The 27,769-nt window shown below is 37.6% G+C and overlaps 1 long non-coding RNA gene across 2 annotated transcripts; it reads left to right on the top strand.

Moving 5' to 3' along the window:
- LOC102167185 lies at positions 301 to 26,946 on the top strand. 2 transcript variants are annotated; one of them, XR_001297689.2, is made up of 3 exons: positions 301 to 381; positions 5,564 to 5,656; positions 26,876 to 26,946. It is a non-coding gene; the product is annotated as an uncharacterized LOC102167185 (long non-coding RNA). The 2 variants fall into 2 exon arrangements; XR_002346164.1 differs by lacking the exon at positions 26,876 to 26,946 and adding an exon at positions 8,942 to 9,290.

Here is a 27,769-nt window from a genome sequence, read left to right as displayed (position 1 = left end):
TGAGGATGCCCACGTCCCTTACATAAAACGACACAGGACCTTACCCAGGCAGTCGCTCCCGCCCGCAGGACGCCAGAGGCCGAGGCCGAATCCCGCGGGAAGCCGAATCCCGCGGGAAGCCGAATCCCGCGGGAAGCCGAATCCCGCGGGAAGCCGAATCCCGCGGGAAGCCGAATCCCGCGGGAAGCCGAATCCCGCGGGAAGCCGAATCCCGCGGGAAGCCGAATCCCGCGGGAAGCCGAATCCCGCGGGAAGCCGAATCCCGCGGGAAGCCGAATCCCGCGGGAAGCCGAATCCCGCGGGAAGCCGAATCCCGCGGGAAGCCGAATCCCGCGGGAAGCCGAATCCCGCGGGAAGCCGAATCCCCCTGCGCGTCAAAGAGTAAGTACTTAACAGATGGTCAAGCTCAAGTGCAGATTATGGGTTGATGACAAGCTTTGTAATCAGTCCTTTCTCCTCAGCATTCAGTTTGGGTCTGAGGACCAGCTTTGTGCCAAGCCCGCGCCCAGTCCTTGGGATAGGAACGTGAATGAATGGTCGCGCCTCTTTTAAAGAGTGTTCAGTTTTTTTGGATAGAGATTATTCTCTCTCACGTTATTGTTCAGACATTCACACCCTGACTTCTTGGCTCTATTTTTTCCCTTGCTTTTTAAAAACTGTCGTTTAATTCACTTAATTCTTGGGTGGCACAATGATTTTTCTAGTTGAAAATGCGACTTCTCTCAGCTCCTTAAAAAACAAAAGCAAACAGAAACCCTCTGTACCATTCGGGTTTTCTGTTTTCATGAGGGCAATAAAATCTGTCTCGCAGCAAGCATCCTCCTGAACTGAGTGCTGGTTTTAGGGTTAAGTGTATATTATTGCTCAAAATATCTGATTAATCAGCAGAACTTTATGTTGTTTGTAGACAAATATCATCTTTCATCTTATAATGAAGTTTTCAAACAAAATGTCCAAGTATTAGAATATTTAAGAAATAAGAGGCAGTATGTTACTAGCTGTAATTACTAAAATATTAATGTGTAAAAGTACTTTAATCATAACATTTACTCAACATTTACGGGGTACTTTATTAAGAACAGAAAAGTTATGATATAAATTTTGAGTCAAAGAGCCATTTTTAGAGAGAATTGGATAATATGAAAGAAAATAAGCAATAACAAAGTGTATGCTTAAGGAATATACTTGTGGTAGATTTGACGATAGAAATGACCATTGTGATGAAAAACAGAGACGGTTACAGCTGAAGAAAGAATAGGCTATAGCTCAGCAAAATGCAGAGTGCAACATTTTGGTACAATAAAAATCATAGTGTGGGAGTAGTATTTTCTAGGCAAGAAGTACGGACTGGGATTTTTGCAGAAGACTGAAATCAAACGTCACTAGGAATTATAGAATAAAAAACTGTAATGTAGAAGGTGCTTTAGAGATTACCTCATCCAGACATTATGAATTTGCAGAGAATTAAAAACTCTCCGAGGTTTCCCAAGTAGTTGCCTATGTAGCTGGAATTATATTCCATGAGCCAGAAGTCCAAATTCAATATTTTGTTTGTGTTGTTTCCATTTGTGTGATTTATATTGATTTGTTCAGTGTATATTGGAGGGAATAGAAGCTGAGGCAAAAGGAAGACTTGGACAGTTTATACTAAAACTATGTTCAGTAGTGAATTCCAAGTCATGGTATATGATACATTGAATACATATATGAAGTTCTTGAAGAAAAAAAATAGCTGCCCATGAATGTAAAAGTAATACATTATCCATTGATGGAAAATTTTCTATTTAAAAGAAAAATCCAAAGTGAAATTGCACAACTAAATTCACAGTGTAATAAATTATGAGTGTAACTGGGAATCAAAATGTTTGTGGATCAAACAAGTTTAGGATCCAGGCAAGAACAAACCTGAAGCTGGGTGGAGTAAGTAAAAAGTTTGGCAGTGGTTATATTATCAATCTTGAGTATTAAATATAGATCACATGTATGAGTGTATATAATATAATCTTGAACCAAATCAAAGGTAGTCTTATTTGTGAAACTGTGATTACTGTTCTTTATTTTATGATCAGGGTGCCAAAGCTTGTTAAAAAAAACATAGATCATCATTTGGAAGCTTTGGAAAAGATGCCATAAGAACTATCACAGCTGGTTTTAGACTTGGAGTTAAAAGTTGGGCAAGTTCTCACAGGAGCTTAAAGCTGTTTTTTTTTTTTTTTTGTCCTTTTTTTTTTAAATTCTTTTATGGATTAAAAAAAGACAAAGTTAAGCAATATTACCTAAACAACAAAGTTAGGTAGAGAATTAATTTTATATTGAATTGTTGAAATCCATAGAATAGACTCTTCCTTTATATTTTTCTTTCCTTAAAATTTACATATTCTCATTTTAAAATATTTACTTTTCAATAATATTAAATATGTTGCAAGTTTCTCCATAGTCATAATGTAGGACTTACTTGAGACAATTTATAAATTGTGGGAGAATTTAAAACATGAAGATTATGGAGATCTATTATTTTTTATTGAGGTCTGATTAACATATAGTATTTATTGGTTTCATCTGCACTTCTTTATAGTTATTATTTATAGAGCCTCATATACAGAATCTCTCAGAAATTTAGAATCCAATGAAAAGGGGAAATAAAAGAAATGAGGAAAAATAAAAAATACTTTCCTTTAAAATAATTATATTTTATTGTTAGCATTATGTCATTAGGGACATAGAGACAAAATGGGATAAAAATCCAACTTTTGGAAATTAATTGAAACCTTTTGCTTAATATAAGAGTAATAAGAGTAACTGAACTCTTTGGAGAACTCATTGGTGGATCTAGGCTAGAACCCAGGTGCTAAAACCCAGATTCTAGGGCTCCTTTCTTGTTACAAGTCTTTCTACTAATATGCCAATAATGAGTTTTATTAACAACAACAATAATTTGATTTTCTTTTACAAATACAATGCAGATGGTTGCAACTAGAGTATTATTAATGTTTTCAGATGACTTTGAAGACCAGAGGGTCATTTTAAGCTGGTGTCATTTGTATATGTCCTTATTATTATAAGTAGTAGAGGTTTCGCAAGATTTGCATTCTTTTTTTTTTTTTTTTTTTTTTTTTGTCCTTTGGCCATTTTTTGGGCCGCTCCCGCGGCATATGGAGGTTCCCAGGCTAGGGGTCCAGTCGGAGCTGTAGCCACCGGCCTACGCCAGAGCCACAGCAACGTGGGATCCAAGCCACATCTGCAACCCACACCACAGCTCACGGCAACGCCGGATCCTTAACCCACTGAGCAAGGGCAGGGACCGAACCCGCAACCTCATGGTTCCTAATGGGATTCGTTCACCACTGAGACACGACGGGAACTCCCCTTTTATTCCACTTTAAATATTCCCTTTATTCTATCTCTTTGTCTCTTTTACATTTCTAATATTTGTGTTTTCTACTTTAATCCGTGAGTCAGAATCCCATGACTCCCGATAGAGCTTTTTCCATTTTGTCAGGTTAAACCATTGTGTTTCCGTTGTGAGATGTGGAACGATTACAAGTTTAGGTGACGTAGACGATAGTACTTCTACATGTTGTCTTAATAGATGCTAAGAATATATCCCTTCCAACTCGAGGGCTGAAAAGTTAACTGTAGGACTTATTTTTGGATTCATCCACAAGGAGGAAAATGCACGCATCCCCATTATAAGAGTTTGTTTGCAAAGCACTCTTAGGCAACTAACATCATGTGGGAAGAAAGAGAGGATTAAGAGCATCATAATAGGCACAAAAATAGGGCCAATTTTCACATTACACAGCTAAATTGGAAAGGAAGGAAATAAAGACATCAGTGGAAGAAATTAATGTAATTGGAGAATACTGTAGTCAAAGTAGTTTGTTTGCTCTAATCTTGTACACGATATAAAAATGTTGTTGCAAATGGACCCCAGCTGCAAGTAATCACAGTCAGAGGCTAAATGGATTCAACAATGATCTGGTAGAGAGGCAAATACCCATGCAGCTTTTCTTGGAAGAAAATATAATATCAACAGTCCCAAGATTAATACATGAAAAATGTGCGGCAACTCTGAAAATTAAATCATATACCCAAGCTAAGGAATTGAAATAATGAAAAAAAAATGTTTCCAGCTCCACAATTATTTCATTTTTAAATTATCCTTTTTTAATTATTCCTTCTTGAAATAGCAGAGATGCCAACTTTACATTTATGGTAAACTCATCATTATGTAAGCCATTTCTGTGTGGAAGTGTGCTTATAAAAAGATGGAGATGAGAACAAATTCCTCAATGGCTTATATGTCATGTGTGGACTCGTACGTTACATTTTAAAACATTGCTTATTTTCTGTCAAATTTTAAAGACCAATACTCACATGCACACAGATACATAGATTTCAAGGGAAGAGAGTCTTACAGATATGTCCCTATTGCTTTGGAGTACAGAATATTATACTTGTTTAACAATGGATGAGCTTCAGTTGTGAACATCTTACGAGGATGTGATGAAACCCATTCTCATTCTGTTTCTCCAGGAAAGTTCTTCACACAAGAGTGGAGAGTACACTCCTGCCAGTAAAGTGGTATTCCTGAATCCCTTCTCAAACGCTTTTTCCTCTGATGGAATGAGGAGTGCTTGAAGCCTGGGATAAGCAACACAGCTTCCTGGGTCCTCAATTTTATTCCAGTATTTGAGGAGGAATTTCAGTAATTTTGATAGTTATTCAAAACACTTTACTATCCAAGTAAATGCAGGATGCCAACGTCACACGGATATAAAATATAGCATATGGAGTTCCCATAGTGGCACAGTGGTGAACGAATCCGACTAGGAACCATGAGGTTGCGGGTTCGGTCCCTGCCCTTGCTCAGTGGGTTAACGATCCGGCGTTGCCTGTGGTGTAGGTTGCAGACGCGGCTCGGATCTGGCATGGCTGTGGCTCTGGTGTAGGCTGGTGGCCGCAGCTCCGATTAGACCCCTAGCCTGGGAACCTCCATATGCCGCGGGAGCGGCCCAAGAAATGGCAAAAAAAAAAAAAAAAAAAGACAAAAAAAAAAAAAAAGCATAGAATTTGTATTATCTTTCTGGGGTTGTTTACCTTCACTGTTCTTGGTGGTGGAAGTCTGCTCTCGCCTGCGTCCCAGCAACCTCTGTACAGGCTGCCTCTAGCGCATCGCCCTGTTTTCTTTATAGGACTTCTCACAATTGGAAAATGTCTTGATATTTGGATTACTTGTTTATTATCAGTCCCACTCCAGAATGCAGAATTCCTGGAAACTGAGCTCTCATCAGCCTTGATCCTGTCTGTTAGACGTGCGCCTGCCTCTGAGTGCTAGTCAGGTATTAGTATATATGTGTAGAACAAATTCGTGGAATTTTAAGTTTGAGAATTATGGATTCCAGGCACATTTCTAAATAATTTGCTAGGACTCACAACTTGTTCTGAAATTATTTCCATTTTTAAGAAGATGACTTAGGAATCTGGCAGGTTCGATAGTTTATCTCGAAGCGTAGAGATAGCCATTATTTTCTCCACCTCTCCCTCTCTCCATTCTCTTTAGAATTACGTTGTACAAAGATGAGTTGACCCCTGAACATCAGTGTCCGCCTGGCAAAATCAAACCGGGTCTGCCTCTTTCTACCCACGACTAGAGGTGAGTTAGTTCATCTCTCTGTGTTCCAACTTTTCCAAAATGGGCATAGCAATTCCTGATTCCTTGAGTTATAAGAATTTGTGCAATAATGTATGCAGTGAACTTATTACAGTGCCTGGCACATAAGAATTTGCTCCAAATAGTAGCTCTTTTATTACCTGAGTGAATTTTCAAGTGAGGATGGGATGAGAGCTGCACTAAAAATGAAGCCAGAGAATAGTGTGATCCATGTGTGGGAAATCTGCTTGGTTCTGTGAAAGGTACTGTAGGGAAATATGCAAGTCTATGCTGAACATTTTGTTTAACTGTTCAGGTGTTAAAATATTAAAGCATTAATGTGCTCCATTTAAAATTAAAGCAACATTATTAGACTGTTATACCTTACAGGATAAATCTTATCTCATCATAGAAAACATCTTTACATCATAAGAGCTTTACATCGTAAAATCTTTTATTTCCAATTTCTTTTAAAGATATTCTCGTAGAACATTTATCTCCTAACTGAAATGACAAAGACATGAATTGTAAAAAAAATAGCAGCCTAATCATTTAAAATGTGAATTGATATAAAGGAGAATTAAAATTCTACTGGATGAAAAAAATGACTTGTAGAAATGTACCCTGCAGATAACTCGAGACTTAAAATATTTTATGTGTGTGTGGGAATAAAACAATGTAACATTACCTTGAAAGTGTCTGCAACATTCAGGTTACCAAAACTAAACTTCTGAGTTAATTTTCAAATTCCTAAAACAAACTTCAGTGTTTCCTGATTTGGGTTTCTTATTCTAAATGAATTGTTACTACATGTCATAATACATCCAAAATCATTTTAATTAATATTACAAGAAGCACTAAGCATGGTCAGAAATCTACAGTCCTATCCATAGCTTGGAGTGATGGAGGACATGGATCATGTGGCCACTGTAATATCTGGACAAAACTTGTCAAAAAGATTAGACTGAAAAGCAGGAGAGAGTATGTTCCAGTACCCAGTCCAAGACCTCTGCGTATATACATCGGGTATTTCCACACCTCTGCCCCCCAAAACCTGGTTGGTTTGCTTTACCATATGGTCTAGATTATGTCTTATATGTGAGCTCAGTCAATCCTAACAATCTGAAAGCAGGTACCGGGGAAAAATAAAGTCAGTGCCTTAAAACTGGGAAAGCGTGTTGGCTCCTCCAGTGTGGAGCATATAAAGCAAACTGGAACTCGAGTAGGGAAAGGACTTCAGTTTTGGTGCTCGTCACTCAGATCTTTTGGACTTTTACGTTACCCTTGAAATTATCACTTCTTTTTGCGTACAGTAAACTACCAAGAGAGAGGTTAACCTTTCGGATGTAGAAGAATGAGTGGCAACAGTAATGCAAACAGAAGGGAAATGGGGTAGAGAGTTGGGTCCTTGCGGTCGCTCCACTAGAGAGGACGCCCTGAGCTGGGAGTCTCTGTAGGAACAGGCAAGAACCTGAATCCTCAGAACTTTCATAGTCCCGTATTTGGTGTCCAGTTTATCATTAAATTCTAGAAGCCATTCGCTAGTACGTATCTCTGCTTCAGAACAAATGTCCACATCAAGAAGATTAAGAACCAAGGCTCTGTCACCTTTTCCCGTGTCACAGCTGTGAAATGGGGCTATGCTATCTAGTTTGTTAAGATGTTTTTTATATAAACAGATGATCGTAAAACACTGTATAAATGCTAATCACGCTGTATTACCCTTGAAGGTTTTGTAGTTGTACTTGCATCTTGCCAAGGAGAGAGCTCCTTCGTGGTTTTGAGTAGCAGAGTTCATTCACTACCCCTCTGGGAACTGTGTTGAAGTTTCAAGCTTGAAGGGTGGAGGCGTGATGTGGCTGCGCTAACCTGGTTTTGAAGGGGATTTCACTGCTGCTCACATGAGCTGTGATTACAGCACTACTAAAACATGTTTATATTCCACTTGCGACTATAAAACCTCATTCATGGAATGAGTATTGTATTTTGACTACAAAGATGAGACCTGATTAATTTCCAAGTGGAATGTAATGAAGTCTTGGGTTTTTTTTATCCTGAATTATCACCAATTAATAAGCATAAATGATCAAATCACTCAAGTCATGAAGTGCAAGTATAATATTTTTGTGCCCCAGAGTGATGCGATGATTGTTATTGGGCATTCAGGAATTGTTAATATTTGTATAGGTCTTAAAATTCTGGGCTGAAAGCAAAATATTGTGTCCCATACATAAAGTAATATGTGGAATCTTTAAAATGAGATACTGCAGTATGTGCGAAAAATAATTTTTTTTTTGGTCTTTTTGCCATTTCTTGGGCCGCTCCTGTGGCATATGGAGGTTCCCAGGCTAGGTGTCCAATTGGAGCTGTAGCCGCCAGCCTACACCAGAGCGACAGCAACACAGGATCTGAGCCGAGCCGTGTCTGCAACCTACACCACAGCTCATGGCAATGCCGGATCCTTAACCCACTGAGCAAGGCCAGGGATCGAACCCACAACCTCATGGTTCCTAGTCGGATTCGTTAACCACTAAGCCATAACGGGAACTCCATGAAAAGTAATTTTAAAAGAGATCTTCAAAAAAATTTCTGTTTACTCTACAGTGAACAACAGAAAAGCATTTACCTTCAATAGAAGGAAAAATTTGGGAACTTTCTTAAAGATTTTTAATAAAAAGAAAAAGTATAACTAGCAATTAGTGTATTGCAATCTGTCAAATAATGAGTTTGTCCCAACCTGTCTAGGCAGAAGCAAACTTGTATTTCAAGAAGATAGTTAAAAATAATAGGAGAATGCAATCCGTGGGTGTTATTATATACACTGTATCCAAAATACAGAGTTATATGGTGTGATCATTGGATATGATTCTGAACAATCAAGGTGTGTTCCAGAACGCCTTTGTTTAATGTCAGTGGTTTTGAAACCTGTCTCCGTCTGTGTTTTTACTTGTTCTCACTTGCCTTGGTACAATGGACAAGAAAGAGACGTTTTGTACCATCTGAGTGGCAGGTCACTTCAATATGATTTATTGATATCACTCAGTGCTATTGATCCAAAATTAATTGCTCCAAATAAACTTCTGATAGATTAATGTGTTTCTATATTGCTAATAACTAAAAATATACTTTAATGAAGCACCTATACATTTTCCAAATGCAAAATAAATTTTTGTTCCTTCAGCAACATAGCATAAAATAATAACTTTTTCATATTTCCTTCCTTCATATAGAATGTGACAATATATATTTCTGTATTCTGTGTTTCATCAATAATTTCCTTGCATTTAGAAATTTCCGTAATCTTCAAACCACCTAGTGTATTTCTCACGCAAATTTGGAGTCTGACTGAGAAGAAACCTCACCATTGGATTAAACAAAACTTGAATTAATTGGGAGTTGTGCTAAATTTAAACATAAGTTTAATATATGCATAATGTAAATTGTATATTTCCTTGATTAACGTGTCTAACTTTCTTGAACCTGTGATTTCAAAACCTAGAATAGTCCCTCTCTAAAGGCAGAAATTTTGTATGGTTAAGACCCTAAAATCTTGTGTAAGCACAGTCTACTGGATCTCAATGACCAAGAATTTTTTTCAGAAATTCAAACATATGTATATACTTATGCAATAAATATTGTGGCCTATAATACTGCTCCAGGGTAAAATTATTTCTTCAGGTTCTGAAAGATCAAAAATTAATCCCAACTTTTAAGTTATATATTTTTATGTATTGCATTGTTATTTATAATTATCAGTAAATAATGTGTTTTAGATATATGGTTTATATATAAAGACTTTCCCAAGCTACTGGGATATTTATTTTATTAAAAATTTACATTGGGGAGTTCCCATCCTGTCTCAGCGGAAACAAATCCGACTAGTATCCCTGAGGATGCGGGTTTGATCCCAGGCCTTGCTCAGTGGGTTAAAGATCCAGCATTGTTGTGAGCTGTGGTGTAGGTCTCAGACGTGGCTCCGATCCCACATTGCTGTGATTGTGGTGGCTACAGCTCTGATTTGACCCCTAGCCTGGGAACTCCCATATGCCGCTGGCGCAACCCTAAAAGGCAAAAATAAAATAAAAATTACATTGTACCATCAGTCACTTGTTTTTTAAGCCTTTATAAGTCCAGATCCACACAGTCCCTTATCCAAAATCTTTGGTGCTGAATGTGTTTTGGAATTCTGATTTTTTTTTTTTATATTTTATAAGGGCAATGCAGAACATGTACTGTATATTATAAAACACCTTTGTAAAGATCTGGGACAATATCCAGTTACTAGGCACATTAATATACATAAAAGTTTGAATAAATACTAAAAAATATTTTTGCATCAAGTTAAGTAATTTTGCTGCCAAATTAATTCATATAAGTTAAGATCTGGCTGCCAAATTCATAAATTATATAAGTATGTATAGATATGTATATATGTATCATACATATATGTATAAAGAGAGGGATGAAAGGGAGAGAAGGGGAGAGAGAATATAATAAATATATATGTACATATATATATATATCAGGTTTTTTCTTTCAGTTTAATCCACAAATCCATATTTTAATTCTCCATATTGGTACAAAACATACTAAAGATACATCAAGTATCTAGCAGGATGATTAAATATTTCCATAAGCTACCAAAAAGTAACTTGAAAAGAGGGAAAAGGTAAACTATAAATAGCCCCTGAAGTTTTTTTGCCTAGCAGTTTTATCACAGAGATGTTTTGTGAAACTGGCTGGTTTGTAGCGTTGATAAAAACAGGCTTTTACTAAAAGAAAATCCATGTCCTCCTTTTTACTCTACTCTTTTGTTCTGTAATTATAGAATAAAAGCTTTTTTTTTTTCATTTGGTAAGCTAATATTTTGGAGGTAGATAGTCAGGTCCAGTGGAGCTGACATAAATTAGCAAAAGCTGGATTTTTTTTCTCTTTCTTTCCTTTAATTTCTCTTCTCTTCCCTTCTCCTCTCTTCTCTTCTCTCTTGATTTATCCCCCAGTTTGGCTGATTCATTTACGGTGAATAGCCTAAAAAGCATCGGTAGTTAGAAAGGTTGCAAATATTCTCCATGCAGCCAATACTTAGGATCACACTCATCAAGCGGTCGTGATTCAGTTGTCGTGGCTAACGTCGCCCTTACACCTCCTCTCCAGGGGCTGCTGGAGTCCGTCCTGGGGTTTGGATCACCTTCCTACACAGCCACAGCTTCACTGCATTATGTGGAGAAGGTCGTAATTGCAAATTCTGGCAGGCTCAAAATTTCATCGCTGAGATAAAAAAAATTCTGCTGGTGCAGAATTGTGGCTCTGAGAGTAAACCTGTTTGAAGGTGGAATGAGAGTACATTTCAAAGATTTCGAGTTTTAGAGTGCGAAGGTTGGAAGCTCTGCTCTTTCCTTTGCTCTCTGTGACACTCTGGATGGACATGTATCTAAAATTCTCTAAATCTCAGTGACTTTTTGCAATGGGATGGTAATACATACCACAAAGGGTGGCTGTGATGATTAAATGGGATCATGCAGGGGAAAAACGTGTCTGACACGGTAGACTGAGTCAGTGTGACTATAATGCTTAATAGAGAGGGTCGTGTTCCTATGAAGTGACAGTCTTGTGATACTTCAGGCTTCTTGGCTTTCAGTCCCTATTATCTTACATTTATCCGGAGATAAGGAATCATGTAGGAATGTACACTTTAACTGCCAGATGAGAGATGCCGTGTACCTGAGCTCATGCAAACCTCCCAAACTATAAGCATATTTAAAAAAGCCTATTAAGGAAAAACAAAAGTACTGCAGCTTTAAAAAAAAAAAAATCTGGAGCGCCTACAAAGTAATGAAAACATATACGGGGAAAATATAATTTTTTCAATCTCGGAGACTTGAAAATGCTTTTAAAGTATGCTTATACCAAGAAGAAATTTCAGAAATTAGAAACTGAATTTTCTTGAGGTTTTAAAGCATTATTTCCTTAAGAAGAAAGCAGGCTTAGTTTCTCAGTGACACAGAAAATTCCGATCATTTTCATTTTGTTCCAAAATTATATTAATGGAGTTTTTGTCATGGGAATAAATTAAAATGGGGCATGCGGCATGTGGAACGTGACAGTATTTCTGCACTATGCAGTTTACAAGAAAACAGTCTCATTTGGATTGTATCACTGACTGTGTGGCCCACACAGAAGATCACCTGGAGCCCATGTGAAAAAGCTCAAAATATGCGTGGGCTCATTCAGTAAGAAGCATGTGGTTTTTAAAAGATTTCATTTAGAATTTCTCAGAACAAGTTTATGAAAGGATCAATTATATTTAGATTAGAACGGGCAATCCCTTGCAGCTATTTCACATTGTATTTAAGTCCTAGAGTTTTCTGTCAGAAATATCAGTTGGATGACAATGACAGGAAAAGCAAAACAAAGCTGAGATATCTAAGTAAAGAAAATAAAAAACCAGAACTTTAAATATCAAAATAGCTAAGCTTTAAGATCTTCTGCCTAACCCTGTTGCTCTTAGATGTGTGACTTTCTCATGGAAAAGGTAAAATATACCATGATACTAAGCCTTTGTGTAATTTAATAAAGGCAGTAAGAATGGACCTAAGAACAAATCATATTTGAACAAATCAAATTCAGATATAATTATATGTAGGCCATATTAAAATATAAGAATTGGCATCAGAGTATTTATTTATGTTTAATGAGCTTATAAATGTTAAAAGAGTAGAGCATAAATGTTTGAAATGTTTCTAGGATTTAGATGTTTGCTTTAATTTTTATTGTAGACAGTTTCCCATAGTAATTCAAATCGTGTATGAATTTACATATATCAAGCCAAAGTGTATCTAAAAAACCAAAACTTGGCCACTTAATGCACCCATAAATTTCAATCTCCCCAAGTTTTTCCTGTTCTTAAAACATTTAAAAAATAAGAATAGTGAATAAATAAACAATTATTTTGTCTAGTATTTGATTATAACCTAACATTAAATTGACTTAAAGAGAGATTTTAATGAACAAAATTCTGAAACCACATATTTATATCTAAATAAAATTCTAAGTATATGCATGGAGTGATGGGGTGCAATAGAAGAGGGGCTTTGGGTGTGTTTGGGGATAAGAACCCAAAAGATAAAGTTTTTAATTAACAACACCGTATTCAACAAGTTTCAAACTGCTTGTTCCTCCATTCTGTGAAATGTATGCCTTTAGCTATAAGGCTCCAAAGGAAACAGAACCACCCACTGGGTGTAGCAGTCAATATCATTCTCTTCCGTTTTTCTGCTTTTCCATACACATTTAAAAATATAAAAATAACAGTCTCGCCATTTCTTTGGAAAAAAGTCCTTTTGGCCCAACAATCATAGGAAGAGACTGCACAAGAGTCAGGGGACGAGGAGGCCAAAGAGAGATGGGGGAACGGAAGAGAGAAAGCAAGAATACCGCACGTTCTCAGAATAAATCTAATAGGAAATTGCAGAAGTAAGGCACTCGGCCAACTGCCATATGCCCTGACAAAGATACCAACAGCAGCAGTGAGCCCAGGGAGCTGTTTTATCATTAGCCCCTCACCCAGCAGTGGTGGAAACTCATTTAGCCCCATGCTGGACTTTCATTAGGCCAGACTCGCATCAGATGGTCCTGTGTTTTGGCTCTGGAGCGGTGTGGCCCTGTGTTGGGGGAGGCGGCCGCATCTCAACTCAGCGGGGAGCCCAGATTGGAGCGTTCCTCTCTGACAGATGCCAGGGCCGCAGTGGAGGCGGCTGGTGCAAGGGGCCTCATGCACGGCTATCTTTTATGTTGGCATTTTGTGACTTGAAACTTTTGGAAAAGGAAAATAAATAAATAAAACTAAACCCTTCCAGTTTGTTTTTAACCGTACTTCTACTGAAAATAAGATGGGGGGAAAATCCAGGAAGCTGAAAGCAAAGAGGAAATGCCAGGAGTCTTCACTTGGAACCATAGCAATGAGCTGAGCTGACACTGGCAATTCTTTTTTTTTTTTTTAACCTCGGGACTGTAATAAAAAGTCAACCAAGCAAGAGATGTCAATATATTCTAATAATAAAGATGTGAAATCTATAGGGCCTTTTTTCTTCTTCTCCAGTAAGTTATGTTAAAAATATACAGAAATATAGAATGAGTATTAAAGCGAAACAGACGTGTAAACTTATAAGAAAGAATCCAAAACTTAGGTCACAGCAATGGTACATGCTGTGGTTTTTAAGGAAGAAAGAATTTTTCAAAATGTATTTCTTTTAAATCAGTAATAATTCTATCATGAGATATAGAGGAAGGAAAGGAAGAAAGCAGCTGATGCTGATTTTTCTCTATTGGCTTTTTCAATGAGGAAGAATCATGTTCAATGTTTGAATCACTGATTATTTAAAAATCAGTGTCACTATGCTTTATTATGTTTTAGTCTCTGAAAGTTTTAAAAAATTCAATAGAACTCGAATTCTGTTAATTTTTAAATGCTTCTATCAATTACAGAATGACAAAAGATCTAGTAGAAATGGAAACTTTATTTTCATTCTTTTATTACATTCACTGAATTAGTTTATTTCAAAGCAATTATAAATATCATTTCTTTATATATAAATTTAGTTTTCATAATATATTATATATTAAATAATAGTTCTGCAATGTATTTTATATTCACTTGGTCTTCTGTCCACATCCTGAAATGTATATTTCAATTCAGTTTATATGAAAGTGACAGATTGAAAGACAAAGCGTTTATAAAAAAGAAGCAGGGGCTATTTTCCTATAATCACTGTATTTTCATGGAAATTCTATTTAATGTATATTTAGATTTCAAGAAAAGATTAGCAAATTACACCACAACCTAAAATACCTGTAATGATATTCTGAACTCCAAATGTTGGGCAGCAAATCAGAGGAAAAATTTGAGTGGTTGTCAGTTTCTCATATTTTTAGGGGTGAGTGGATAGTTATTTACTAAAGGCTTCTGGTTCTCTTTCCTCATCTTCCATTGGAATGAAGTTTGCAGATACCTTTAGGTCAGTGGACCATAGGGAGCTTTGTAGGTGTTCTGAAGTCCCTTTTAGTACATTTCACTCCAGGCATCTGTACTCCTGTTTGTCAAGGACACATGACTTAAATCATCCACTTAATCATCCTGGTTTATGTCAATTTAGAGATATGTTAAGGAGCGTTGCTACTGGGGGTTTCTTTAAATGAATTTAAAAAAAAGCTATTGGCATTGTCATCTATTCTTTTACTTATTTAAATAGAATTATTTTAAAAAGGAAATTGCTATTTTTTAATTAAGAATGAATACTGCAAGAATATTACAATTGTTTTTTAAGGGAAAATAATGACATACCTACATGCAAATACAATGTAAAGCAATAACCCAGTCTAAACATAAACATGAAGCTCGAATTACTGACCTTCCACTGAAATTTTAAGATCAGTTTTCTCTGGTTTTGAATTTTTAGAAATAGAGCTAGTATAGGTATAAAAGAATGTATGTGGGTATGGGGGTGTGTGTGTGTGCATTAGTGTTAAAATAATTAGCAGGGATATACACTAACAGTCTTTACTACCTAGATGTTTCAGCTGCTTAGTTATTGCCAGAGACAACAATCTAGCTGCAGTATTAGCAAACTGGGCCAAACCTCTTTGATGCACCACCACAGGTACCAGAAAGTTGAGTACACATGGAAGCTCTGGAGCAGGTGGGCTGTGTTGAAGCGCCACCTACTGAAATGTCCTGCTCCCCAGTCCTGCATGCCCAAAGTTGGCATTTACTATAGCATTGGCAAAACTGGTTCAGGGGAAAGAAAAAATGACAGTGTAAATGAAATCCTATTTTTGGCAAGCAGGACTCTATAAGTGTGTCAGCTTCAAACTTTACTGATTATACCAGTTTGTCTATGCTAATGCATTTGTGATCTCTCTTCTAGAGACGAATAAAAACCAGAAAGGAGAGTATCAGCTTAGGCGTGCTCACAAACTGGGTCGTTCCCAGGTGAATGACAAGAAGGGAGGGGGATGGGACAGTTTTCAATGCGTTTTACACATTTGTTAGAGTTTGTTCAGAATGAAACCTCTGAGTAAAAACCATGCTCGCACATACATAGGCTGTAACGGATTATAGCATCCTAGTGAAGGCGATTACATTTACACTTACATAGGTTTAAATGCTTGCATCACCTTATCTCCTAAAATCAACTCTCTACCCCCATGTTTAAAGCAACGTAAAGGAGTGCTCCGGAGTGCTCCGGAGGCACTGGATATTCGATCTCACTTTACAAGTGAAAATAAGAATGTCGTGCAGCCACACTGCAAACAAGACCGCTGATTTATAATTGATCAGTAACTGATCTTCAGATAGGTGGAGATATTTTTTAAAGCTTTTGAAACAGAATGTCATGTTGCAGCTTGTGGATATCGATGATATAAAATAGTTTTCTTTCTACAACGACACCTTAAAAACATAAGGAAGCATTTCTTCTACAAACTAGGCTTGACCTTGAGAGGGAAAGCCATTCAGCTTAAGAGCATATGAGTTTCTGTTTGTGTAATTTAGGGGAGGGTATTGTTTTGTTCTGTGCATTTTATGACCTGGATTTTTGAAGTTACGCAAATATCAACTTCATTCTTTGTAGAGGTAGAAATTGTCTATTTAAATACTGCATACCACAGGCCAATTCTGACTGCTCATTTCCTGAATAAAGATAGCTGATTTATTTAATGTGTATTTTAAAGTAATTGAAGCATGAGCTCCCAGGTATGGTATCTCCTTAAAGGTCTCTATGGTAAAGATAAATCAGTGTGATGTGTGTAGAAGCTATGTAGAAGTCTGTGTAAGTAGGAAGGTAACACACTTAGGTGGCTTTCCTCTAAGACTGTGGTCTTTTATTATGTTGACTTTTAGACTCATTAATTTCCAAAGTTATACCCCTTGTACCACTTACTAGTTTTTTGCCTGAGTCACCACTGCCTTGATACTATATAGAAAGGTTAATTGCCAAAGTTAAAATTTAACAATAGTAAGAGATTGATTTAAAAACTACAGAAGAGTAAAACAAATACTAGAAAATTGCTTAATCCTCTTCCTCAAATATGGTTGTAGCATTAGGCACTATGTTTAAAGATTTAAAATACTTAATCACATGTGACATTTTAGGTATTATTCTAATTTATATTTAGACCATTGTCCTTAATCAGAATTGAAAGTTGTACTCTTAGGAATTGTAACCCTAGCAAGAACTAGGGCTCGCTTTTGTGGCCTACACTAACTCACTTAATCTGAAAAAAATGGAAGCTCTTTTCGTTATTATCCACAGAATGAAGCTCATAATACACTATTTCTCTGTAAAGCTATGAAAATAGTGTCCTTAAATCATCAAGATTTTTAACAAGTCATTTCAAAGCCAAAATTTCAGTACTTTACTAAAAATGCAAATTTAAAGTTCAGTTAATCCAAAGTTATATCTGAAGATACGTACCAACATGTGTACAAGCACACTTCTGTCAAAAGTGCATTCTCAAAAGCAATCCTTTTACCGGTTTTGTGGAAAGGACTGACTTAGAATTTGTGCCAGATTCAGAACTTTATCCAAAAGCAAATGCAAGAATATGATTTATTAAAAGCAAGGGGTTTTTTTGCTTTTGTTTTTTTGTTTTTAGATTTTACAATGGAATTCTATTTTAAAGCTTTTCAAATGTCTACCAGAATAGAAAGACGAAAATAAGGGCGTTAAACACCTGCACCTCTGAAAAGCAGACCATCTCATTTGATAGGAAAGAACGAACCCCACATGAGAAGAAAGTTTCTCTCTTTTAGTGGACGCATGTGGCATTTGGATCTTGCAAAAGAACACAGTGATGAAAATATGCACACGTTTCAGGTCATAACAACTAACACCTAAAATAACAAAGTACAGAAGCACAAATAGAATCATGAACATATTGATAAAATGGATTAGCCCTTGCTTTCTTCTGGGTCTCAAACACCGTATCATTTATTCAGTAGTCCAGCCCCTAGGCAGAATCCTGAGCAAATAAATGAGGCCCTTACCCCTTGCTCCAGGGTCACCAGACTTTCACTTATTTTGCTCACTGGAGAGCACCCTGCCCCACTGCTCTAAGTAGATTTGGGAGCATCTGAGGTCGCTGGTGCTTTTTGCCCATACACTGTGCACATGCAATTCTGAAATAAAGTAAGTCCTTCAACCTATCTATCTAGTTGATAAATGGGGTACATTTAGGTGGTTCTTTTTGTTATAAAACTATTATTTGAAATAATTGTGCTTTCTTTCCACGTTGGCTCAATTTGTATACTTAGCTAAAAGATCAGTATGTAATCAGTATTTTTAAGGAATGGTTCTAATTTAACATATTCTGGATTTCATTTAAAAAAAATCTGGAAGGACTTTCAAAGCAATGTGGCTTTTTTAGAGCAGATGAAAAGTATATCTTAAATGGTATTTGGCAGCTAACATCCCCCTAACACCACCATCACTAACTTGTTTGTAAACTAAGATGCCCATTAACTGGGCAGAGGTGCCCAGTTTTCTCTCGAGGGCCCTGTGTTAAGGCCAGCAAAGCAATTGCTAGGGCAGAAGTCCATACAGTAAAGTGAAGCCCAAAGATTAAGCATTTAAGTGAAGGGAGGACATAGAGGGCATAGATCAGACCTAACTTTGTAAGCATTTTCAATATCCCATGTAAATCAGGGCTTCTAGATATTGTTGTAAGAAGTTACTATTGTTGTAAGAAGTCTGTTACTGTTGGCTAACAGTAGAGTCCTGATCAGAAGATAGAAATCTCTCTGTTGGTCATCTCTATGTGCTATAATTTTGTTAGGCCCTTTTATATATTATTAAATGATGAAGAAACTGATGCTCATAGAAATTAAGTGTACTTAAAAACAGGTAGCTCGAAAGTAACAGTTCTCATTCAAAATTCTTAGTTCTGTTTACAACTATATTATATGGTCTTTAAGCATATGGTGCATGACCTGGATTATCTTATGCTCTCTTGGCTAAAGATTCTTGATGTAAATAATTTGATTATTATATTTTTAAATCACAAAATTTTGCACCTTAGAAGAAAATCATAAATACCTCTTCTTTTTCTAGAGCAACTAGCTTATTCTCTACATATCTAATTTTTCTACATTATTTATAAGTAAATAATACTGGCAAAAATTTTTTATAAAATAGCAAAATATATAGCGAATCAAAAATGAAATTTTCGGTACATAAAAACTGAGCAAGAAAATTCTATAAACATTCAAAGACTATTACTCAAAATATTGTATATATAAAAAGAAAAGCACACTAAAAAGTTGGTAATTAACCCAGATAAAAATCAGTGAGACATTGATTTCAGTTATTCATATTACTTTTCTAAACTTCAAAACAGCAGCATCTAGATGTTTGTCCAAATTTCCCAATTTTAGTTTTAACTGTGGTTATTTAGCTTGTAAAGCACAATGCTGGCCTAATTTTCAGGCTCTAAGCCTTATTAGTGAACAAATTCTATATTTAGAACCTCATATTAGTACTTGATTCCTCACATACCTCATTTTTAGTGCCAGGCCTCTGATTTAGGTTCTTAAATGTATATTTCAAGCAGCCAGTTATTTTTTGATGTGATTGGATTAAGTTGTCAATGGTAGATCATAAATTACATAATATATGCCAAAAATATTTGTATAAAAGTTTGACTATAAGTTAGCAGAATTTCACTTAACTTATTACAATAATCCTACAAAAACCCTGAAGTCATCATTAGTAATTGGTTAGGTTTATAAATTAGGTTACTAAATTAGCAGATCAAAAATGATGCCAATGATTCATTTTCTTCAATTAAGAAACTTTGTCTTTATAATAATCCTGCTAGATATACAGCATAAAAATTTGGCAATCACCCAAGTCATCTGATGCCTAGATATTTTACTTATATAAAGGCAGAACAGAAGGCAAGCTTAGGAAACAGCAAACTCATCCTGTCCTTTTATAGAGGAAATCAAGCGACTTGCCCAGGATCACACAGAGAACTCGGGGTTCCTGGTTTCTGATCTTAAAGGCTTTCTACTACCTTTATTGCATTAAATTTAAAGGTGGATAAAAGATCCTCTGTGGGAGAGCTCTTTAATAGAACTATGTTCAAGAATCATTTATCTATTGACACGAAAATTCATCTCTTCAAACCTGAATGTAAATCCATTTGAGAAACAAATAACATCTGTATGTGTGTACAGATTTAGTGTTTACTGCCAGGGCCAGTGGTTTGGGGGGTGGATATGAATAGTGGCCATGAACCAAAGGAAGTCTGTGGCCACACCCTGTCTCCCACTTTGTGTTGGTTATGGTTATCTAGCTTACCTGGTTTATCTGGTTTACCTGATAGAAAGGGGGCATCGAAGGTAGTTTAGTGCCCAGGTGAAAATCACATGCCTAATAGGGAGGCACCCTTAGGCCATTGAGATCCCTGGAGGATTTTCCTGGCTGGGAGCAAGAGCAGTGAGAACGTGGGAAGAGAGATGGAATGGATGCATCTAATTCAAGGCAGCTGCTGCACCCAAGGGGACTGAGGTCTCCAAGCTACACCAAAGTCACATCGGAAGACTTTTACTCTCTCCTTCCACCTTTCTGTTCCCATAATGAATAGACATGTAATGTTCCTGATTGCTCCACATTGGCTGCCTTCCTTTGCTTTTGGCTTCCGCCCATATTCTGCAACAGCTCGCTCCTCGTTTTCTGCCCCACTCTTTCTTTCAGGCTCTGAAAAGGACAGAAAATAACTATTGAGATATATGGCACTCAAAAGGCACCTGACTTCCTAAATGAAACAAGCTGTAGTGGGGCACTCCTTTACCTAGAGCACATGCATTCTCCAGCATCAGGGAATTCTTGGGAAAATGGAGGGAAAGGCTTCTGCAGGGATTTATCCCTGACACCATATTGGAGAGAAAACTGATGTGACTCTTCCTTGGTTAGAGTTAAGTTTGGCTGCAAGCATGAGAGATTGAAAGCTCTCGAATGCTATAGAGTATCTCCTGTGTGAAGCCTTTCCTAGTTTTCCCAAGGAGGCTGTTTCTCCTCTTTCCTTCTGAAATACAGGATGTTCCCATCTCTCAAGCATTGGCTAGGTTTTCTTGTAATTGGTTACTTGTAAGCCTGGCCCCAAGAGCCCATTCAACTAACAGCTCCTTGAGGACAGGCCATGTTTCCTTTCTCCCTGGTTACAGGCCCCCGTTCACTGGAACACTCGTCCTCTCCTGGTCCAGCCCCCATAGCAAATGCATGTTCTCTCTCTCTCTTTTTTCTTTCTTCTTCTTCTTCTTTTTTTTTTTTTTTTTTTAGGCCTGCAACCATGGCACATGGAAGTTCCTAGCAAGGGGTCGAATTGTAGATGGTGCTGCTGGCCTACACCACAGCCACAGCAATGCCAGATGCAAGCCGTATCTGTGACCTACACCGCAGCTCTTTAACCCACTGAGTGAGGCCAGGGATCAAACCCGCATCCTCCTGGATACTAGTTGAGTTCATTACCACTGAATCACAATGGTAACTCTAAAATGCACATTCTTTTTTTTTTTTTTTTTGTCTTTTCTGGGGCCACACCTGTGGTTTATGGAGGTTCCCAGGCTAGGGGTCTAATTGGAGCTGTAGCCACCGGCCTACACCGCAGCCACAGCAACGCCAGATCTGAGCCATGTCTGTGACCTACACCACAGCTCATGGCAACGCTGGATCCTCAACCCACTGAGCGAGGCCAGGGATCAAACCTGCAACCCCGTGGTTCCTAGTCAGATTCATTAACCACTGAGCCACAACGGGAGCTCCCGCAAAATGCACATTGTTGATTCTCCTCTGTCGTGTGTGTTCTTTCTTTCCTCAACTCACTTGCCCCAAATAGGATTGACCACGTTCCAATTTGTTCAGTGTGATATTTCAGCGCTTTTACAAACTCTTTATTATGGAGCCTGGCACATATTAGACAGTGTTATAATATAAAATTAAGAACACAATATCCTAAAATAGTTACTAGATTTTTTTAAACTCCTGAGTTAATTATCTTGGAAGATCTCATATAGAATGTAATGGGTATCTAATAAAACAGAACAAAATACCAATCAAATTGGGTACTTTCTTTTGTTAATGCTTTTATTCTCCTAAGAGCATGGGATAAAAATGAACATTTTAAATTCCAGAGAAAATGAAAAGGAAATATATGAAAATATTTTAAAATATAGAAATCCTGCTTTTATTTATTACTTTTTATCACTGTTCTTTACTAAAATGTTTTGGTATTAAATAATTATCAGTTACTAGAGGCTCTTTGCTGTTACAATAGGCTATTTTCAGAAGATAAAAAATAAAATCATTTTATGGAGATATTTGGGATTAATTTGAAATAGATAGTAGCAACTTTTTATCACTTGGTTTGCAAGTGATATCTAAATATTTGAGACAATTAGGATACAGGCCACCCTATTTTCAAAGACTTTTTTAAATCTGAGTTTAAAACTTGGATTGATAAAGATGCATTCCTTGTGGCGAATAATGTTTTTGAGGCATGCTTTCCCATAAAATGCTGCCTTTGTTTATAGCTAGAAATAGTTAAAAATCTTCTGGGCATCTCTACTTAGCAAAACCACAGGTCACTCAGTCAAAATGTCCAACCAAAGCTCATCAGCATTCTCCCATAATTCCCTGAATAAGGGACCACCCCCACTCAGGTACTCGGGCACGAACTTCGGAAACCTGCCTTTTCATGTCACCCATCTTCTTCTGTGGCCCAGGTTCATCATCGGTCACCGAACCCTGTGGCTATGGCTGCCTGACGATCCTTCAGCCCCATTCTCCTTTCCAAGGCCATTGGTACAACTTTATTCCAACTCCCAGGTCCACTCCTGGGCCACTCCCATGGTCTCCTAGCTTCTAGGCTTTCCTCACCCATACCCAGTACATCCTCCATAAAGCTACAGCAGCAGGTGAATCTTCTGGAAGGCAGAGTTAATTATTCTTTCTCTTGCCCTCTTTGCCTACCTACCTGCCTAGGGTAAGGTGAAAATTCCCTAGGCTGGAATAAAAGGCTAAAAATGACTGTCTAGCCTTGTATTGTCAAATATGGTAGCCATTTAGTCACATGTACATTTAAACACATGACATATGCTTAGTTAAAATTGAAATGTAAAGCGTATGCCAGATTTCAAAGACTTAATATGAAAAAAAAAGAATGTAAAACATCTCTTTACTATTTTATATTGATTATCTGTTGAACTTTTAACATTTTGGATATATTGGGTTAAATAAAATATATTCTTGAAGTTAATTTCACATTCTTTTTCTTTCCTTTTAAAATGTGGCTACTAAAAAATTTCAAATTACATATGTGGCTTGCATGGAAATTCCTCTCAGACTGCATTTCTCTGAAACAGCTGTGTTGAACTCTGGGCAACTTCTAGAATACACTCTGCCCAGAAGACCCTCCTGCTTCTCCACTCCCACAGCTCACCTTGGTGAAGGCTCATTCATCCTGAAATGCTTAGTTTCCCTAGAAAGCTTTTACAAGTTTAGAAACATTGCTTTCTGGCCACACACTGCCTTCCATAGTCCCACAACCTACTTGTCAAGGAAGTGAGCCTCATCAGCATAGCCAATATCTTTAGCATGGCTGGTGCACTCGGGTAGCTACTATCAAGTGGTTTCCACATATTTATTTTATCCCAATGAGAACTCTGTAAGGAGGCCTCTGCTCCTGTTTCATCTTCACAGAAATCCTAAGTGGTGGGTGCTAGTCTTGGTCCCATTTTACAGATGAGGCCTGGGGATGTAACTTTCCTGGTCACTCACCAGCTCCGGAAGGTGCTCCAAGCAACCCCACTTCCCCAGCTCTCTGATTTCCAGCTCTCGCAGGCTCTCCTCCAGTCTTCCCTTCCTCATGTTTTTGCTCGTGAACTTTCCTTTTGTAGAATTGTACGTTAATTATCCAGTACCATCTTCTTGATAGCCATAATAGCACCCATGGGAGTCGTGATCAAAACCCTCTTACTCACTGAAATATTCTCAGTGCATAGCAGATAACTGGCATGTAGTGACTAGTTAATACAGATACAGAAAAGTAATTATATGCCTAATTTTTTCTCCTTTTGTGCTGTATGGGAACTATAAGCAAAACATAAAAAGAACATTAATGACAGTAATAATAATAATAATTTCCTAATGTCGACTCCCTAGAATGACAGGTGTCATATACATATACGTATACATCTGATCCTTACCCCCCTCAGAGCTGAGTAGTATCATTCTCATTTGCAGAGCTGAGCACTCACTCGGATTGTTATGTATCTTGCTGAAGGAAACGTGGATGGTTAATGCCAGGGGAGGGACTCAAATTCCTATTTGTCTGATGCTGTTCAGACACTGTGAAGCTGTAGGAAACACTCCTTGAACCCAAGAGGCTCATAAAACTAGTTGGAAAAAACATTGAGCCCCTTTTCTTAAAAAGTGCCAGAGCAAAAGCTGGCTCTAAGCAGGCAGCGGCCAGCCTTCACTTTTCCTCTTTCTCCTCTAGGATGCTAGGAAATAGAATGCTATGGATACGAAACCAAAAAATGCTCATTCTCTTGTGAAAACTGGCTGCTTTTCAGCCAGGTTTTCAGAGAAAGCCTCCCCTACACTGGTGAGCCATGCCTATCTCTTCACCTTGCTAGCCTGTTCCCCACCTTCCTAGCAATACTGCTTGTAGCCACGCAGGCTCTTCCTACCTTCACAGAGACCACACTCACTCATGCTTAATAGCTGCGCACTCCTCAAAGACTGTTCCTTCTTTTACCTAAGCCTCTCCTGGGATTTGCTACTAATCCCTTGCACCCAAGTTCATGGCTAGTGTAGCCCTTATTGATGGCTGCACCTCCTCCAGTTCCTGGACCACTTACGGTCTGAACCACTGGTTCTTACTCTTGGCCCATGTGCATGGAAGCACTTAAACCACAGGAAGCTGCAATAGTGCTGATGCAGAGAGAGTATCTTATGGTTCTTTGTGCTATCAAGGTACCCAGCCTGGTCCTGAGCGTGCTTCCACGTAGTCATTCCTTCATTTAACATTTACTGTGCTGTAAGAAAACAAATAAGACTTCCTGGTTCTTGATGTCAGGGAAAAATATACATATATGCAAATAACTGCAAAACCAGGAAGAATGGGATAGGTCACATGGGAAATGAGCAAACAAATTGTAGTCCTCTTGTGGAAAATGGATGAGGGCTGTCAAGGAAATTTTACTAGAGGAATCGGCACCTGGAACTGGACCTTGAAACCAGGATGGCAGACTAGTAGAGAGTGGGAGAGTTTCTTTGGAGCCTTATTTAGTTATGTTGTATATGTGGGTTTTCTTCCAGGTATATATTTTTAAATTTAAGTATTACCTAAATGAAGCTTAAAATTGAGCTCTCTGTCCGTTGTGAAATTCGGTATGCATTTTTCAGGTTTCTGAGTACCAGTTATTTTCGCAAATACTGGGTAAGGTGCTATTAGATGCTCAGCAATTCAGGAAATCCCAATATAAAGAAAACCCTTAAAGTTTTAAATTCTTAGGGATTTTCTGACCTCTTGAGGCACTGGGAATCGAAACAGCTAAATGTACTGAGCAGTTACTACATGACAGGCATTGATTGGACTTGTTTTTAAACATTAATTCATATATGCTCTCAAAACAGTGTTATTCCCAGTTTACAGGTGAGAACACTGAGGCATTATCAAAATTTCATAGGTATCTGTAGTACAAACAGAATATGACTAGCATTATAATAGCGTTTAATACTGTGTGGCAAGGAGGTCGAATTTAAAATCAGAGGACTCTGACTTAAACAAGCCATGCTGATCGATTGGTTTCTTTGTTCTGCTGAGGTGACCATGGCTGCTGAATTATTAAGAAGAAAATATTTCCTTCTCGTGCAATACTAACATCTTCATGTGATGAGCCAGTCACATTTTATATAAATGTTCCCATTTTCTTAAAAGCATCAAATCCGTCTTTTAAAATGCCATTTAGGGCAAGAGATTTCTGCACTGATAAAATTTTAAATAATATTTACAATTTCCTGAAGTTATTTAAATGTTGTCTTTATTTAATATATTTGTAAAATCCTTTTCAAGTATGCTTTTTGGAGTGTCTAAAATAATTATTCGATGCATGCCAGTAGTTCAGACATTCAGTGGTAAATAAAATCAAATGCAATTACGTGCATGGGCATAATTTTATTGACAGAGAGGTTTAGGCTCAGCCAGAGATCTGGGGACAGCACTTTGGCTCTGGAGTTGGTCAGATGCTCTTTTTATGGTATTCTGCAGGCTTTGGAGGAGGCTGTGGTAGAAAGACTATAGGATATGAATTTAACCCCTGTATTCAAACCCATATAAAAAAAAAACAGCAGAGAGATAAACCATCTAATAAGGATAGAAACAGTAGGGGGAAAATGCAACTTAATATCTGCAGGGTGCTCTCTAGGCAATGATAAAGAAAATCATGGAAGTTAGGGATTGTGGATCTCAAGTTGATTTATTAACAGTCAGAAGATTTTTTGCACGATATACTGGCTGTAAATGCATAAAAAACCTGCAGGACTTCTCTGGAAATGTTTCTGTATTGATTTCATCGTTGCTTGAGTCAGATACGGATGTTTTCCTTTTATGCAAAATGCTGATGTGTACCGATTTGTGACTGGGTTTGTGCCTTCAGGAATTCTCTGTAGGGCATGAAAGTAACCATATTGTAACAGTTTGAAATTGGAAGAACCTCATTTTCCATTTATTTTCACTTACTCAGCAACAAACACCAAAGGCCAATGACAACACGTCTCCCTCATCTCACCCCCAAAGACGGAAAAGCCCTGCATTAATTCTTCGGCATCTTGTAGCCACTTCTTAGACCTTCTCTTATTACCAGGGCGTTAATTCTTCTCTCTCCAGAATTCTCTATAAAAATAACTGCTCTCTGGAGCCCATTGTTTATTTACCATGAAACATCATCTTCCAGGGGAGTTAATTACCAGGTGATGGTTCTAACATGTTTCCGGTGATGTTCGTTGGAAATGTCCCATATGCAGTGCTCAGCAGAGGGTTAAATAAAACAGCAAGTTAAAACGTAACTTCAGATGAAATTTATACTGCATGTGAAGATCATTCTTCTTTCGAAGAAAGCCTTTTGCCTTTTTCACTTATCTGTGCATGTTTAATTTCCAGCATCTATGTGGTCAGCATTTGTGTGCGGCTTTATGAGGATGTCCCACGGCACCTGTGAACATTTGGCAGGTAAGGCAACGCTGTTCCAGTCACATCTCCAAGACTGTGAAACACAGTGGATCTTGTCCTCGTCTTTGAAAGTCAGTAGGTCACGATTTTGAGAAAGAGGATTTTGATGGTTGGTTGGTGCTCAGGAGCTGTTTGTGACCATTTAGTGTGTCCACTGTGGAGTAGAACCTGTCAGAGACCCTCTTTTTGGACACTGGTGAGTGGCTGGGCTCAGGGCATTCTGTGTAGTTAATAGCTCTGAGATAGGAGAACACACGCAAAAAAAGAAGAAACAAGAGGAAACATTCAGTGAGTGAACTACCTATAGGTTTCTAAGCAATTATATGTATATTTAAAATTGGGAGAACCTCATTTTCCATACATACACACACACCAAGTGTATGTATTACTATTATGTAATTACAAATATACATATTATATATAGGCAATAAATATATTGCTGTTTATTAAATATTGCAAAAGAATACCTTGACTATCATAGTAAAAGAGAATATGGTGGCAAAAAATATTATGGCTTCAGAAAATTAGCTATGACCCTCTGAATGTCACGGATCTTCAGGTTTGCTTATTTCGATTACCAGCACCATGCTGGACTCAATGGGCACATTCATTACCTGTGATAGAGATCTGAACCCAGATGAGGAAGAATTGTTTAGAGTATGGGCTTCCCTGGGTTCAAATCCCACTTCTGCCCTTACGATCTTAGTCTTACAAAACTCCTTGGGAAGACTAACTGTAAAACAGATAACAATCCTAATACCACCCCACAGAGTTCTGGTGAGGAGTGAATTAAATAATCCATATGAAGTGCTTAGCCCAGAGCCT

Source organism: Sus scrofa, chromosome 7 (assembly GCF_000003025.6).
Source record: "Sus scrofa isolate TJ Tabasco breed Duroc chromosome 7, Sscrofa11.1, whole genome shotgun sequence".
NCBI lineage: Eukaryota > Metazoa > Chordata > Mammalia > Artiodactyla > Suidae > Sus > Sus scrofa.
The sequence above is the reverse complement of the archived record's forward strand: the minus strand, read 5'-3'. Positions and strand labels throughout refer to the sequence as shown.